The sequence below is a fragment of the Canis lupus genome, chromosome 2 (genome assembly GCF_011100685.1).
Source record: "Canis lupus familiaris isolate Mischka breed German Shepherd chromosome 2, alternate assembly UU_Cfam_GSD_1.0, whole genome shotgun sequence".
In the NCBI taxonomy this organism is placed as follows: Eukaryota; Metazoa; Chordata; class Mammalia; order Carnivora; family Canidae; genus Canis; species Canis lupus.
Genome location: NC_049223.1, coordinates 26,360,040 through 26,378,829, shown reverse-complemented (window position 1 = coordinate 26,378,829; position 18,790 = coordinate 26,360,040).

Sequence of the window (18,790 nt, the reverse complement as noted above, 5' to 3'; positions counted from 1 at the left end):
TATGTGCAGTAAAGTATTTATTACCTTATCTAATTAATACACATTTTGGCATGTCAGGGTTTGTGGGTAATTATAGTTTTCTATTGCGGTAATAATTTGTGTGATTTATGAAGCCTATGAAACAATACTGTGAGCCAAAAAGCTGTCTGGAATAATTGCAGTTAAGCAGTGTGATCAACAGGTATGTCCAGCCAAGAGAACGCAGCCCTGAGGATAAAAGCCTCAAACAAACAGAAGCAATGTGAGGTGTTCACTTCTCAGCCTGCTTTTTCTCATCTAAAAAAAAAAAAAAAAAAAAATGGCCCACCCACTGTTTTCAGCTGTATTAACAAAGAACTGATTGCTTAAGTATGTGTGGTTATTTTCCAAAAGTTCATGTGCTGATTTGGACGACTTCATAAAAAATAAGTATAACTATCATAGGTCATATAAATTTTCAATCATTTCAGGGAAAAAAAAACTAAATGTAGACACATTTAATTTGTTTTCAGGGCTCCTGGGTGGCTCAGTTGGTTAAGTGTCTGCCTTCAGCTGAGGTCATGATCTCAGAATCCTGGGATTGAGCCCCACGTCAGGCTCCCTGCTCAACAGTGTCTGCTTCTCCCGCTCCCTCTGCCCCTCCTGCTCCCCCCTTCTCTCAAATGAATAAATAAAGAAATCTTTGGGGGAAAAAAGAATGCTGGTGTTTTCTGTGGTTATTGAAAACTCTTAACTAGAATATGAACTCCTGATCAAGTTACAACACATCCCCTCTCAATTCCTGCCAGTCCAATGGCTGTGGGTCTCATTGCCTTCTAGAACGAAGAGACCTGGATACATTGTCCCAGGAGGAATTCAGCAAGTGGTTGATTTCCTAAGACACTTTGCTCATCTTCAGGGGTTGACTATCATGGGAACTTGAGCCCTGGAGAAGAGCTCAGCTATCAGTGCCCATATATTACAATTATTTTCCCCAAGTTGGTGGGTTGTTGCAGAAGATAATGCAGGTTATTCTTTATCAGGCACTACTCTTCTTTCTCTAAGTTTATTTTGACCTTCCCATCAGTCATTTTCTTTTGCTCCATATTAATGCCTTCAAGGTATGTAGTGTTTTAATTGGCATTCTGCACATATGCTGAACCAGTAGATCCTATCTTACATAAAGAAGAAGCTGGTAAATTTCTGTGAACTGTTCTCAATATGTGGGAAGTTCTTAAATTAGTTTCATCTTTCTCAGGGAAACTAATACATTTCTATCCCGTAGGAGTATATTAAATTTTTAGATATTAAGTCCAGGTAGAGCCAAATTCTCCCAATTTTTTTTAAATCTTAAAAACTAAAAGATAACGTTGAATAAAATAGATTTTTGAGAGCCATGTCACAGGATATTCCCATTTAAAAGTACTGCTAAATTGTAGAGTCAGTAACCCATAGCATATGAGATACTTTCGCATAAATTGGAAAGCTATATTGCAAGAGAATAAATAGCAAGAGTTCTAGGAAATGATCTGGAATAGAAATCAGAGATTTCTAACACAGTTCACCAAGCAGTCACCTTCACTGACCTCAGCCTTACCATGCATTTGTTTTACGGTGAGCCAATGCGAAGAGAGGAAACAGACGAAATAGATCAAGTTTGCAAACTGAAGCGTGAGAAATGTGTAACACATACCACTCAAATCTTTAGTCCTCAACGGATTCTGAACTGGCCAGCCTCCTCTCATAGTGGGACAAAGGTCACCTGAAAGTCTTTCGATTTTCAAAATATATTTTTAGGGGAAATGATTGGATAAACAAAAAGAAAAATCACAACAAAGAAAATTTCTTCATTCCACATAGGCTCTTTTTAGTAGAAAATGTGTAGTGTTTGAATTCTGAGGCTACATTTAGGCCCCTTTTTATTGTGCCAGGCCAAACAGAGAGTTTAGGTCAAATGGTAAGTGTAGAAAGAGAAAGCTTCTGTGCTTTTAGGCATTTTTATTTTTTTATTTTTTTTTTTTTTTATTTTTTTTTATTTTTTTTTATTTTTTTTTATTTTTTGGCATTTTTAAATAGAATTTCATAGGCAGACATTTGAGTAATTGTGTCCAGTCTATCACAGGGCCTGGCATGCAGTAGCATCCAAAATTATTAATCTTCCCCTTCTTTCTGCCCTGAAATCCTTGCGCTCCCCCTTATCCCACCTCACACACATCCACACACACTTCCTCTGAAAGACAATGGCCCCAAGTAGGTGGAGACCCATTCAGGAAAACAAACAAAGAAGGTAAAACAAAGTTCAGAAATCCAAGGATTTATTAGGCTGAAGATCAGAGTGAGACCAAAAGTTATGTCAGGATATAAGGGGAGGTAAGTAAAGAATAAAAACACATCATCAATCCTCATGATTATGACATTATCTGGCTGCCCATCATGGATTAGAGCAAACTAGAGTACGAAATTCCATAGGTATAGCATGAACAGATATATGCACATATACACATAGAAACAGAAATATGTTCCATATATTTGATTTATGTAAGCTATTGCATAAATGGTTCTTAAAAAAGAATGCGCATTAAAACAGTTTTATGTATTCAAAGGCTTTTGTTGTCATTTTTAGATATCACCCACTCCCTTTGTTGCAACCATCATCTTGTTGTCTAATTTCTACTTCTTTTATATTTGCCATTGATGTTTTTATTCTACAAGTACTTCAATTAAGAGCAAGTAACATATTTTCATTTTCAAGTTCTAGGTGTGCTTGGAAAGTTGACTTATTAGCCACAATACTGAAAATATAAAAATGACTACCATTAAAATCATTGACCGTATTGAAGTTATCTTCCACAGTATTTTAAATGTGGACAAGTTTCATTCACCTGGCCCACTTTCCCCCCAATTAGTTCCATATCAATTTCATTATCCAATAATGCCATTATCTGCATTTGCTTTCACCAAGTGGGAAAAGAACAGAGCTGTGAGGAGAGCCCGTGTCTCATGTCCAGTCAGCAGGGTTCTGTTGTCCTGCATTAAATGGTGGTCCACACAGAGGTATTGTTGGGAATATGACTGCCCATTCTTTCACCTCAAGCATCAAAAGCTCTATTTCATCTTGCCTTGCCCTCCATTAGCTTCTTTCACAGGGAGTAGAAACACATACAAAACTCTTGATGTATCTTTTGGCCTTTTTCTTCACTTTGCTTGGGAAGCACTCTCTGAGGTGTAGCTTCCCTGCTTTGAAGATGAAACATCTTTTGACATTAATTATGATCACTGCTCACTTGCTGGCAGTGACACCCTCCCCGCCCCCCCCCCCCCCAAAAAAAAAAAAAACAGAAAATGGTGAGCATGAACAATCTGAACTGGATACCTGCCAAGTCAACAAGCCTGTTTTGCAAGTAAAGTGAATCATCCCCAGTCTTCTAGGCCGAGGCATCTTGAAGCTTCTTAATTTTTTATTTTGATCAATTGACTAGAAGTTGGGGCCTGGGATGGGGTCTGAGTTGAGTCTTTCTTGGATGTTAGCACAACTATTACTCTCTACAACTACTATTGCATTGTGTTTTGGGAGTTGGCTTCGAAATTCTTCCCGAGATATGTTCTCTACCTCCTGATGATAGAGGTGAAACGTCTAGATTGCAAGGCATTAAATATAACCGATAACTTTGATTCTTTAAAAGACTTAGTTCACCTCAAAGTCCTACAGTTAAATTCATCCGATAATCTTCATGTATTATCAATTTACCACATTCAATCATTCAATTCTCATCTGCCACATCGGTTTGCTGCCAACATCTACTCAGAGTCCTTCCATGTCATTTCATATTGGAGGCAGCACAAACAAGGGGAAGAGAGTGGATAATTATGGTGATTGGACAATTCAAAGAGAGTCAAGCACCTACTTCCCAATAATCTGAACGTGCTCCATTAAACTTTTGGTGGGAATTTAATAAAAACTTAATTGTATGGTTAGTTAAGATGCATTATCTTCCTATGGTGCCTGATAGACTAAGTAACATTAGAAATTACACACAGAAAATCTTGGAAAAATACTTCTTAAAGAAAAATATTATGTGATTTTAAATGTTAAATTTTTATATATTTATTCTTTGTAGTTTTATAATCTTTTATTTAAATAAACTTTTGTTTTCAGATGCTTCTGAAGAAACATAGTAGTATCAAAGAAATGGTACAATTCCCTTGGAAAACAGTTGGGTGGTTTCTTTCTTTCTTTTTTTTTTTTCTTTTTTACAATTTATTTATTTTAGAGAAAGAAAAAAAGAGTTAATGCAGGGAAGAGGAGAGAGAGAGGGAGAAAGAGAATCCTCAAGCAGACTCTGCTGAACGAGGAGCCCCACATGGCTGAAATCAAGAGTTGATCAATCAACTGAGCCACTGGTAGCCTGTGGCGGTTTCTTAAAATGTAAACAGAGATTTAACAATGTAGACCAGTCCTACCTATTTACTCAAAAGAAATGAAAGCATATGTCTAACCAAACAAACTAGGACACAAATGTTCACAGCTGCTTTACTTATAATGGCCCAAATCAGAATAAAACCAAATGTTCACCAACAGGTACACACAAATTGCTGTATGTCTATATAAATACTACTTAGTAATACAAAGGAAAGAAATGAACTCTTGATGCATAAAACAATATGCAAATTATTGAGGAATTATTGAGGAATCTCAAAATAATTATACTGCATGAAAGAAAATGCAAAATCATTGATAATGACAGCAAGCCACTGGTTGGTTGGGGATGAGGGGATGGAGCAGAAAGACAGATTATTAAGGGGTACAGGAAACATTTTGGGTGATGATATATGCATTATCTGGATTTTGATGACAGTTTCGTAGACGTGTACCTGTGTTGGGACTTCAAATTGTATGCTTTAAATGTTAATTATATTTCAATAAAAAAAATTTTTAAAGGGAAACAGAAAAGAGAATACATACTTTGTACCTACTTCCATTCATCAATAAGCAATTTTTTTTTTCAAAGTTGAGGATTAGAAGGACCATCATTACTACAACCAGAGATTTTCACACCTCCCTCAGTGCCAAAACTATCTGGAGATTTCCCATTCTTGCCTCTTCATTGCATGGTGCTCCCAAGAATAGCAGTTCAAGTCAATAATATAATTGCTCGACCATATTATTATCTTATGCATGAAAAGAGGTATTTTTCTTAAGGGACATTTATAAGAGTAATATGAATTCCAGGCTAGCATGAATGTCCAAGAATATTTCCTTACCTATGTATTCATGAATAAATGGAAGTAATTATAGTATTGCTAGGATAGCAGAAGATAAGGAATTTACCTTTTATCTAAGATATGATGCTTTATCTCTTGCCTCATAGCCTGGGATTAAATTTTCTAATATTGACAATATTTTCTTATGTCTCATGCTTGCTCATTCATTCATTCATTCACTAAGTATTATAAGTACATATTATGTACCAGGTCCTATTCTAGAAGCTGGGTTACATGGAGCTCATCTTCCAGTAAGACATTGCATAATTAGTAGCCATGCCTATGTTCCCACATAAGCTCTGGAAACTCATTCATCATTCAATTTCACTTTTATATAAAATTTTCTTCAGCCTCTACCCTCTTCCAGGCTCTATCGTCAGGACACAAAGATGAATTAGATCATATTTTCTCCAGCTTCATGGAGATGCTTCAGCAAGAAAGATCCACATTAGACCAGAAATTCCAAGTTGTGATGAATGTCAGAGTTGCAAGTAGTCACAGATGCTGTGGGAACATACAGCAAATTTGCTAATAAATAGAATTGACTGAGAGATACCTTGCAGGATGAAGTCAATACTTGAGTAATGGTTAGTTCTAGAACTAACCCACATTTGGCACTTACCAATTTTGTTCTCCTTGGTTCAACTGCTTGTAGTATTTGTGAACATTTCTTCTGCAGCCAAGGGATACCAAGCTCCTTTTAAAGATAAGCATAGCATGTTTTTTTTTCTTTTCCTTACAGTGCTGAGTTCCATATAAAAGTGTTCCTGTTATTGCTTAATAATGATGGTAATAGCAATAGATGGAATAACGGATACACAGAAGTCTTGATCAAGATTCTCAGCTAACAGGTGGGAAAGGCTGTATTCAATTGGAATTATTCTTTCAAGTAATTTTGAATGGATTAAATTATCTTTGATATAGAGCTTATCGAATAGATTTTTTAAAATGTGTTAATACATACTGTTCTATGCCAGTTCTACCTTCAGAAGAGCACTCAATCGGAATCTTTTATCAACTGACAGTGATAAATAAAAGTAGTTGAATTACTATTCTTGTTTTCTTGGTGCCTATGAGAATATAGTGTTTTTGTATAACTAAAACTTGTGCAAATCAAGCAAGAGTGGGGCTTATTCCAGAAATGCCCTGGGATTACAACATTTCTTTTACTGGAGAAAATTTCACTTTGAAATCTTTACTAGTCACTTATTTGGCATTAGATGGCATTGCTTTGTGTAGCTTATAGCAGGAATTACTATTTCTCTACAGAAAAGATCACTCAGAACCTGGTAATGGAAAACGATTTTTAACCAATTCTTAGTGTATTCTAGTTCTAAAGGGAACATTTAAAACCAAGTATTACAGGAAATCCAAAATTGAGTTTACATACAGACTAAAAAACATTCATATAAAATGTTAATAATAGTAACTTGTATTTATTAGATCTTCACCATCTTCTAGGTACCATTCCAGATTTTCCGGTTATGAATACATGTAATTCTTACAGCAATTTTATAAGTGGTTATTCATTTTACAGATGAGGAATCTGAGGCTCTGACTGATTAAGGAACTCACCCCCAGGTAATACAGCTAGCAAAAAGGAGCCAAGATCTGAACCTATTCATCCTGGTTCCAGAGCTCAGGCTGCAAAAGATTACCTTATGGCTTTCTTTTCTACCAATGGTAGGAGCTACTTCTATGGTGGGGGGAAATTCAAGGAATTTACTTATAAGCAGGCAACAGGAATAGGGGCCCTCCTTCACAAAGAGCAGATGACAGCTCCTTTAAACATGATCTACTAATATCTCAGGAGTATTTTCAGATGGAACCCAGTGGGTTCACACCGATGGGTTAGATTTTTTAAATTACAATGCATTTTGTTTAGGAGAGGGATTAAAGTATTTGCCAAAATGATTTGTGTTGACAAAATGGCTTAGTACATTTGGCAGATTTATTTTGGAGAATGGAATAAATTAAGGTGTCTAGCAAAAGATGTGCTATAGCCACTGAAACAATTTCAAGTATTTCAGAAACTCTATTTTTATTCACTTTGCAAAATGTGCTCAGATGAACTGCCAGTCCCTGTTACATTTCCATTTCTAAGCAATTAATTAAAATCCCAAATCAGTTTTTTCTTGATCATGCCAGCAGGAGTCGGTTACCATGGAAATAGGAAGATCAGTAGTATTTGGAAGAGAGAGAAAAAATGGCTTGCATCGGTCCTTTATTTTGGAAACCTAAGTGATGGTCTAGAGTAGCTTGTTGGCTCAGCAGTAGGAAGCTCTGCTCCCCCAGTAGCAAGTGTGGCAGCAACAACTGGAAATTACTGACAGTCTGAGGATTACATTTCGCCCCCAGGGATATCATTTGGCCAGTTGAAAAAGTCATTAACTCGGCTTTTTCATGTCTTCTATCTATAGGTTAGACCCCCAATGTAATTGATTACAGAGTATCCTGTTGTGGTTAAGCAGGATTTCAGATCAATAATTGGTTATATTTTGCAAAGACCGCCAAAACCTATTTATGACTTTTTTTTTTTTGTATGTCAAGCCAGTGTGCTTTAGATAGAAAGCTCATTTCCAGGCAATAGTGCAAACGAAGATGACCATGATTGAATCTGTACTTCTTTACATTTCGGAAAATGGAAACTGATAAGATATCATCTGTGGGTATTTAATTAAAACGTAATTCAGTAGTGCTACCTTAAAGACAGTACTTAGAGAAGAAAGTATAATGAATAATACTAATATGCCTGTAGTAAAACAAATAGTTGTATTGAAAAAATCTAAACCTCATTAACGACATGACTTTAATGATGGGGATGGCAATAATAACAGTAATAATTTTCAACATGTATTAAGGGTTAATTATGTGCCATGCACTGTTCTTAGTGTGTTAAAAGTATAAACTCAGTGTTCCTCAGCCATGCCGTAAGGAAGATCCTAATATTCATCGGTGCAGTGATTGCCTTAAATTATTGGAATATTCTTACTCTTGTGAAGAGATTCTGTACTCCCATGGGCTCCTCAGTAGGCTGTCGGTGAAACTGGATGGGTGACATCATCGCATTGCACAAGGTCCTGCACGAAAAGTTATCTTGGTGTGTTAGCTACTGTTTTTCTCAAAATCATTGTGAAAAATTCAGATATTAAAAAGAAAAGAGGGAGCAAATCAGGACTTCATGTCTTGCTCCAGCATTAAACCTCAGTGTGGAAATTTGTCTAACAACATCTGGAAGAAGCACCGGGCTGTAGGTAATGTCAATAATTAGGGAAATAAGAATTTTTCAATAAAATTTTTCTTTATTGCTGTAGGCAATTGATACAACGTTGTCATTTGTGTCTATTAAATACTATTGTGTTTTCCTCATAATAAAGTGCTCAGGGCACATCTACAGGTCTTATACCTATAAGTATGTAATAGTGATAATTATTTAACATGGGTGGTAGTCATTTTAGTTAAACTTTGGAAGAAAATAACATAGCCACAGTTCCCTCTAGTTCACTGTCAGATGAACAGAAGATTCCTGGCCAACTGAGGCACTTCTGGCAACAAAAATTGTATGGGTGTTTAGAATTCAGGTGCCATAGCACACACAATACACTATGTATGCTTTATGTCTCCAAGCTGCTAGCTAGGTAGCTAGAATGTATTTCAGAACATATATGCACAGTAGAAAAGGTGATTCAGTGTGCTAATATCTGTTGATATTAAACACTATTCCCACCACTAAGCTCTCCCACTGAGACAGCCTGGAAATCTATATTCACACTTCCCAGATTTCCTTGCCTGTAGGATCCTGGTATAGACTTCCTTTTGTATCCTTTTAAAATTCCCCATATTTATCAAGCACATACTAAATAAATAAATACTCTACTCAATGAGGAGACATCCAAGAAGGGTAAGACCCAGCCATTGATTTCAAGGGGCATAAAATCTTACAATGTTTCCTGTAGTACGTAATATAGTGCTTTGAATGCCTTGAGGACTTAGGTATCTTTGCTACACTGATCTCAAAATGCAAGTCCCACACATTGTAGACAAATATGCCAGCATCTATTTATTTAATTTGCAAGCACCCACAAAGCACGTGTTATGTTCTAGACACAATCGTAGGTATTGTGGTCTATCTCTGCAATGCACTATTCTTCAGGAAAAAAAAAAGAATGGAAAAAAGAAAAAATACTAGGTATTGAGGAATACAAAAATATATAAGATATTATAATGAAGCACAATATGCCATAGTTATTAAATACATGATTTCTGATGCTGGCTAATTGGGTTTAAATTCTTACTCTACTACTTATGAATCTCCAAAGATAGTTTGTCAATGAACTGGTCTAACAGCTTCCCAGTGTGCATGTCTCCCCACCCCCACTGAATCTAAGTTGGCCCTGAGACACATTTTGAATGATAAATGTGACATAAGTGACTTCCCAGACTAAGTCACAAGAAATCTTGCAGCCTCCACCTGCAACCATTGGGATGTTTTCTCTAGGGAAACCAGGCACACAATTTAGTATAAAATACATGATGGGTTTTAAGTACTCAGGGTTAAAAAATTAAAATGTCTCACCAATATTCTAAAATTTTGTTTACATGTTGAAATGGTAGTATTTTATATTTCCTTTTTAAATTTTATTTTATTTAAATTCAGTTAATTAACATAGTGTATTATTAGTTTCAGAGGTCGAGTTCATTAATTGATCAGTTATATGTAATACCCAGTGCTCAGTACATCACATGCTCTCCTTAATGTCCAGCACCCAGTTACTCCAACCTCCCACCCCTTCCTGTCCAGCAACCCTCAGTTTGTTTCCTATAGTTAAGAGTCTCTTATGGTTTGTCTTCCTCTCTGATTTCATCTTATTTTATTTTTCCCTCCCTTCTCCTATGATCCTCTGTTTTATTTCTTAAATTCCACATATGAGTGATGTCGTATGATAATTGACATTCTCTGATTGATTTATTTTGCTTAGAATAATATCTTCTAGTGCCATCCATGTCTTTGCAATTGATAAGATTTCATTTTTTTGATGAATAAGTAATATTCCAGTGTATAGATAGATAGATAGATAGATAGATAGATAGATGATAGATAGATAGATATAGATATAGGTATAGATATATATATATCTCACATACTCTTTATACATTCACCTGTTGATGGACATCTGGCTCTTTCCATATTATGGTTATTGTGGACAACACTGCAATAAACATTGGGGTGCAGGTGCCCCTTTGGATCACTACATTTGTATCTCTTGAGTAAATACCTAGTAGTGCAATTGCTGGTCATAGGGTAGCTCTATTTTTAACTTTTTGAGGAACCTCCACACTGTTTTCCAGAATGGGTGTACCAGCTTGCATTTCCACCAACAATGTAAGAGGGTTCCCCATCCTCCACATCCTCGCCAACATTTTTTGTTTCCCGACTTGTTAATTTTAGCCACTCTGACTAATGTGAAGAGGTATCTCATTGTGGTTTTGGTTTGTATTTTCCTAATGCCAAGTGATCTGGAGCAGTTTTTCGTGTGTCTGTTAGCTATTTGTATGTCTTCTTTGGAGAAAAGTCTGTTCATGTCTTCTGCCCATTTCTTAACTGGGTTATTTGTTTTTCTGGGTGGTGAGTATGATAAGTTCTTCATAGATTTTGGATACCAGCCCTTTATTTAATAAGAGATTTGCAAATGTCTTCTTCCATTCTGTAGGTTGTCTTTTGGTTTTGTTGGCTTTGCCATACCTTTGCTGTGCAGAAGCTTTTTATCTTGATACAGTCCCAGTAGTTAATTTTGTTTTTGCTTCCCTTGCCTTTGAAGATGTGTGTAGTAAAAAGTTTCTATGGTTGAGATGAAAGAGGTTTCTGCCTTGTGTTTTCCTCTAGGATTTTGATGGATTCCTGCCTCACATTTAGGTCTTTCATCCATTTTGAGTCTATTTTGTGTATGGTGCAAGAGAATGGTCTAGTTTCATTCTTCTGCATTCTTATGCATTCTTATGCAATTTTCCCAACACCGTTTATTGAAGAGACTGTCTTTTTTTCCCTTGGATATTCTTTCCTGCTTTGTCACAAATGAGTTGACCATATAGTTGAGGGTCGATTTCTGGGTTCTGCATTCTTCCTTTTATCTCTCTGTTTGTGCCAGTACCGTGCCGTTTTCACAATAGCTTTGTAATATACCTTGAAGTCCAGAATTGTGATGTCACTAGCTTTGGTTTTATTTCTGAACATTCCTTTGGCTATTTGGGGCCTTTTCCGATTCCATAGAAATTTTATGAGTATTTGTTCCAGCTCTTTGAAAAATGTTGGCAGTATTTTGAGAGGGATTGCACTGTATGTACAGATTGCTCGGGATAACACAGACATTTTAACAATATTTGTGCTTCCAATCCATGAACATAGAAAGAAATCTTTTATTAAAAATAATTTCTGGGATGCCTGGGTGGCCCAATGGTAGAGCATCTGCCTTCGAGTCAGGGCATGATCCCAGAGTCCTGGGGTTGAGTCCCACGTCGGGCTTCTTGCATGGAGCCTGCTTCTCCCTCTGCCTGTGCCTCTGCCTTTCTCTCTGTCTCTCATGAATAAATAAATAAAATCTTAAACAAATAAAATAAATGTCTTTTAATTTTTAAATTTCTTACTAAGAAAATTAAAAATTAAAGATGTGGCTTGCATATTTGGCTCTCACTGTATATTTATTGGCCAGTGATGCCCTAGAATATCAATAGCATTGTTCACTACTATTATGACAGTGCATCCAACAATGTCTGGGATAGAGAGGGTGTGGAAAAAATATTTACTGAAGAAATGAATGATGTTGGCCTATAACCAAATTAGATTTTTCTCATATTAGTGATATCTTTTGTACCTTCTTTAAATAATTTTGTGGTGATGAATCCATCTACTCATAGGTAATCTGTAAGTATCTGATAATTGCCAGGATATTAATCTATTTTCAAATGCTAGACAGTTTTGTTGTTGTTGAAGATTTTAGGGTCACCCAATAACCCTTTCACCAAAATGTGTTACGATAAGCTCTGCTTTCTCATGTGGAAGGACATGCAAAAGCTGTAAGAATTCATCAAACATCATGGTCTGATTGGCTTAAACCTAGGGAAATTGCAGAATAAAGACCTTATATTTGCAGTCTTTTAGAAGGCCTTTGATGTAACTCAAATAGGCTGGATGGGGTGAAACTTCTGTGAAATAAAATCGAGTGATGTTTTGTTTTGTACTACACATTCTTCCGTGGAATCCTGTAGCACAGAGATTATGTGGCCTCTACATCAAGCCAGCATGTCATTTATGTTGAGAATAGGAATGAACTTATTGCTACCTATTTATAAAGCTTCTGTGTCCTTTGTAAGTGACACAGATTTTGTTATTGCAACTGACATGAATTAACTTAAACAGGGAGCAGCTGTGTGTGTGTGTGTGTGTGTGTGTGTGTGTGTATGTGTGTTTATTCATGCATAGCTACTGGAAACAAGGTTATGGACATAACTAAACCACCAAATCTGGCAAGGTGGAAATAAATTCTGGAGACCTCAGGGACTGGAATCACACCATCAGATTCCATTCTGACTGTCGAGCTGCTTTCTCACTGATCCTTTGTGTCTGCATCATCCTCTTAGACCAATTTCCTCAGGAGGCTTGAGTGTATACCGAAGTTATCCGGGGGCCACAGCGTCCCAAATTCCTTATGAGAAAGAACAAGGTCAGTCTTCTCATATGTGCATTTTGAAATATCCTGGGAAATAACCTAGCATGGATGAGGTGTTCAGTGCTGGATTATCACTGTGGGAAGGCCTGCGGGTTCCACTGGAGTCACGGCACTGGAAGGATCAAGCGAGCGACTGATTCATCCACTCAAAAATGGGATGCAGCTTGGAGAAGGGAAGGGTACAGGTACCAGGTCAACAAAACATGACGAGTCCACTGTAGTAATCATTATATTACTTGGTTTCATATTTTAAGGTACAGTGATATTATTGCTGGTACATGAATTCTTCCCAATGGTAACAGTGGAAAAGTGGCTATACCTTTTCATGGGGGAACACTTTTTATTTGAAATGTGTGCATTTTAATATCCTATTTAGTTCTGGATATTTACCAATGAGGAAGGGAAGCAAGGATGTTTTCTGTTCCTGACATCGGGTTTAGCAGGGCAGGAATAATGTTATCTATTAATGAGCAGAGATGTTAGCTGAAGAGGTCTGGCGATGTTCCAGTTTGGTTAATTAAATCCTACCTGCTTAAATTCTGTCTTTATTTTCAAATGAATATTCACTGTTATTTCTCATTTGAAAGATTATTTGATGTTATGAGTTTTGGGCCATTAGCTTATTTGTGAGGTAAAGAATTTCATTTTATTTTGAGTTCAAAATGCCCTAGCTCCCATTCAATATTGCCTTCTTCTTGTGGTGACTTTGAGACATTTCTCTCAGGGCTATAAAGGTAGAACCATATATCTTCCCAGTGATAATTCACCCTTTTAAGACCATTTTGCTATTTCTCTTAGTGATGGCAAATAATGAAATACCATGCCTTTGCAAACCAAACTTGATCTGACCTACTAGGTACAGTAACTCTCTATACACTATACAGGCAATGTCTGAAATGAGCACGTTGCAAGTTTACAAAGGATCAAATCGAAATTAAACTACTTCTAATTAGTCATTATTGCGTGAGAACCTATTTCATGGACTGTATTGTACAATGTGCCAAATCAATATATTGCAGTTTAAATAAATGATACAAGTCATGACTGATTTTTCTCTTTTGTTGTTGTGATAAGAACATTTAACATGAGATCTACTATGCTAAAATTTTGCATGTACAATGTTGTAAACTATAGGTACAGTGTTGTACAGCAGATCCCTAGAACTTACTCATCTTGCTCAACTGACATTAATGCCTGTTGATTCAGCAACTCCCCATTCCCCCTCCCCCAGCTTTTGGCAACCACCATTCTCTTCTGTTTCTCTGAGAGGGACTATTTAGATTCCTCACATAAGTGGAATCATGAGGTATTTGTCTTTCCATGATTGGCTCATTCCACTGAGCTTAATGTCCTCCAGGTTCATCCATATTGTCCCATAAGGCAGAATTTGTTTTTTTCAAGCTGAATAATATTCCACCATAAGAATCTACAAATATATGCATATATTTGGATATAAACACATATGTACACAACATATACATTATATTCCTACACTTATAAACATCTTAATTTGGATAGGCCACATTTCAAAGGCCTAATAACATTGTATTAGCAGAACTATAGATATCTTGCTTTAGCAGCTAGAAATATAGTAGTGTTACTAGAATGGAGAAAACTAGAGGAGGACTAGAATTGTACGGTCTGGGGTAAAGAATTCTCTTTCTTTTTTCTTAAGATTTTATTTATTTATCCATGAGAGACACAGAGACAGGCAGAGACACAGGCAGAGAAGGAAGCAGGCTCCCCATAGGAAGACCCATGTGGGACTAGACCCCAGGATCCTGGGATCACGACCTGAGCTGAAGGCAGATGTTCAACCAGTGAGCCACCCAGGCATCCCAAGAAATCTCTTTTGACCCTGTAAGATTTATGATCTATATTAGACATCCTTACAGAGTTGAAAAGTTTACAGTTGAGTAGTTTTAACAGCTGGTCAGTATTCAATTGTATAGATATAATACAATTTACGTGACTAGTTCCTTACCACTGGAGACTTCAGACAATTATGCCAATGTTAACTAAAATATTATGAAAACCCATGGTCTTGTAGCTGTGCTCACTTTCTGAAATATTCTTGGGGGTATTGTTCCCAGGAGTGGGAATTAGCATGGGTTTTTAGCAGATTCTAACTTTAAATGCTTTTGGTATGTTGACCTATTGTCCTCCAGAAATAGTAGACAAATTTATTTTCCTATCAGCTGTATGTAGCAAAGCTGTATTCTGCATTTTCTCATTAACACTATTATCAGATTTTAAGCCTACATAATATCTTGTAAAGCCCACTTACTTTGATAAGGAATCTTTGGTCTGGTATTAGTAACACATAATGAATAGAAAAGTGTCATTCCAGGGATCCCTGGGTGGCGCAGCGGTTTGGCGCCTGCCCTTGGCCCGGGGCGCGATCTTGGAGACCCGGAATCGAATCCCACGTCGGGCTCCTGGTGCATGGAGCCTGCTTCTCCCTCTGCCTGTGTCTCTGCCTCTCTCTCTGTGTGACTATCATAAATAAAAAAAATAAATAAAGTCTCATATGTCATAACTTCTCCCACATTCTGTTAAAAAAAAGAAAGAAAGAAAGAAAGAAAAGTGTCATTCCAGAAGAAGCTCTGGTTCTAGTGGAAGAAACTCTATTGGAGGTATATTCAGTGAGAAATTAGAATTTTTGCTTTTTTAATATTTTATTTTTTTTCTAAGAGGCAATGCTAGTTTTCAATAATTCAATAATTTCATAATAAATTAGGCTTGTTTTACTTAGAGATGGGTCTATAAAATATATTTTTAATCATTATTTATTATGAGATACTTGCCTCTGAAAATGATTTTTTGTCATGTAAGAGGCACAGAATTAAGACAAAAAGTGTTCTATAAATTAATGTTTCCAAATATATGACCAACTAGATGGCCAATTTTTGCAAACATAGAGGGCCATTTTTATTAAATCTGAAATGATTCAAAAGATGAAAAAAGTTTTCATCTTTTGAATCATTTGTAATTGTACTTTCCCTCAATTCACTAAGGGTTTTCTGTTGAATACTCAGAAATCAAATAAGGTAGGATTATCAGAATTGATTATATTATTTGATAATATCTGGGACTATAAGACCAAAATTTTTCTATCTATTTGGAAGGATAGATATAGCCAGGCAATTCCAAAAAAAAAAAAAAAATTGAATTAGTGAATAAATGAAATTTAGGCTGTGACAAGTTAAGAAAAACTTTTATATTCTTGGACTGTCATGATTAAAATTCAGAATAATATAAAATTTGTAAATATTTTAACATAAAAAGCTGCGATACTTCTAAAGATTCCCATATGAAGGGGAACTTGGTTATCCAACTCCCTTTACAGGTCATGTATCTCAGTTAAAAAAAAAAATCCTTTGAAACACAAATGGTGGTAATAGTGTGAATGGCACAGTCAGAGAAAGGATATACATAGCTGCTGTACTAAGATTACGAAGGCAGCAGTGCCCATTCAGTGACACAAAAGACACATGTAATTCCAGAATTCAAGAGGATTTTAATCTGTGTACTGGTGGGATATTGTGGCTGACACATGCCAAATGGGCTGGATTCTAACCACAGGGATTACTCTTACCCCATGGAGTTGATTCATCTCTTCTCTTTTATTGAAGTATATTTTTAAAACAACGACAATGAGAACTTTATATTGTGGAATTATGTCAGATATAGGCCAGCAGGCTGCCGCAATATAAAATTACACTTATACTTCCATTATTCATAAAATAGCCAGAGCATCCTACTGGTCTTGTATAAGAAACATGTTAGGCAAAAAATATTGGTTATGATGTGTATTTTTAAAATTTAGAAATATTATTTGAATATTATTGAAAATTTCCGTCTGTTTTTTACATATCAATTTCTTATTCACCCCTGGGTTACATTTGATGCCTACTGCTAAAGGAGAAATATGCAGAGTGAAACTAATTTCTGTAGAACTATAGTCATGTGTTTTAGCAAGTTGTAATAAAGAAAGTTTCCAACAGTTGGTGTAAGCCATTTGAAGACAGATTCAAATTCACCCATGATATGAAACTCGGCACACTAGAAACCAAAACTATTTTTGCATGCTGTCATATTCAGATAGGCATGCTATGGGGAAAGGGGAGCATGAGTACATCCCCAAGCTGAAAAAAGAAGCAACTAAGGGCACCTGGGTGGCTCAGTGGCTGAGCATCTGTCTTCAGCTCAGGGCATGAGCCTGGGGTCTTGGGATTGAGTCCCACGTCAGGCTCCCTGCAGGGAGCCTGCTTCTCTCTCTGCCTGTGTCTCTGCCTCTCTTTGTGTGTCTCTCATGAATAAATAAATACAATCTTAAAAAAAAAAAGAAGAAGAAGAAGAAGCAACCAAGTCTCCTAGAACTAGTCGAATTTGAAATGTTCTATTCTGGTAATATCTCCTTGACAGAGTTGAAGGGACCAAGAAAAGAGTGGAAATGCAGAGTGGGAAGTGACATCTGGTACCAGCAGTCACAGGAGTGAGGATACCAAGTGTCAGAGGAGGAAGGTCACTTTCTCAAATTCATGTACCAGATTTTACTGAGCTGCGGTCAGGATCTACTTCCCTTGACATGTAGTAGAATGGACTTTCCAGTGCTTTCCGGTGAAGTTATAATGGTTTTGATTTGTAGCAGTAACTGGTTGATTTTCTGGGACCAACACTTAGAAAATAGTGGCACAGAACATGGCCACTATGTGCAAAATAATTTCCCATATTTACACACACAGTGTTCAGCTTTACCAAACAGTCAGCCCCCGGCGTTTAAGGCTAGAAAGATCAGGTGTTCATGCACAATATTAATGAGGAGGTGTGGATAGCTAGTGTGACCTACATCTGAGGGTAGACTTCAATAATGAGAAATGTATCTGCAGGGAAGTAAGTGAAGGATCTGAAGATGTATACGTGCCAAAGAAGGAAATGTAGGCTTAGTCTAGGAAAGACTAGGGGGGGGTGGTGGTTCATCATAATGATTTCCAACTCTTTGCTGGGCTAAAACGAAAACGAAAAAAGTGAATTAAAATGTCCTGTGTATCTGCAGAGAACAGAAGTAGGGAAAATAGGTGAAGCAGAATTTAACTCATTAAAATTTTTTGGCAATTAATAGCTGTTCAGAAGCGAAATCAACCATGTTGCCTGGACTCATTTAAATTCATGATTTTGAACCCCAAGAGAGTCATTTCTACTGTCTTGATGATTTTCTTCAGAGTCTCTAGTTAATTATTCTCCTATTCTCCAAACGTCTTTTTCATTCTTCTCTCCAAACACCTAACACCTCTTCTCTTCTACTCACTCTCAGCCAGTGTCCTTGCTTTTCCTCTTCCGAGAAAATTAAAGCAAGAAGAGAGCATCTAGAAACCCCCAGTAGCACATATACACACCTACCACCATCGATACCCAAACACTTTGCATTTTTGTCTGTTATCAGAGCAAGCTATCTGTACTTCTGGTCAAATCCAGTAGTGCTACGGTGGCACCACAGAACATCTCCTTTTTTCCTGGTGAGGGACTTCACTCAGAAAAATTCCCCTTTCTTTCCTACATGTTAGTTTTGTCTTTGCTCTATCATTTCTATCACGATACAAAAATGCCAGTATCTCTTCTATTGAACACACGCACATGCACGCAGACACTTCTCTTGATTATCCCTCCTCTACTAGCTCCCACACATTTCTTTTCCTGTCCTTTGCTCCCCTTAGAAAGCATTGTCTGTACATCCCGAATCCAATTCATCTTTGCCCTCTCCCTTGTAATAGAAATCACTATTCTATGCCAGCATTGCTGCAACTAAACTGCTCCCATCAAATCGAGGGCTCTCCATGATGCTA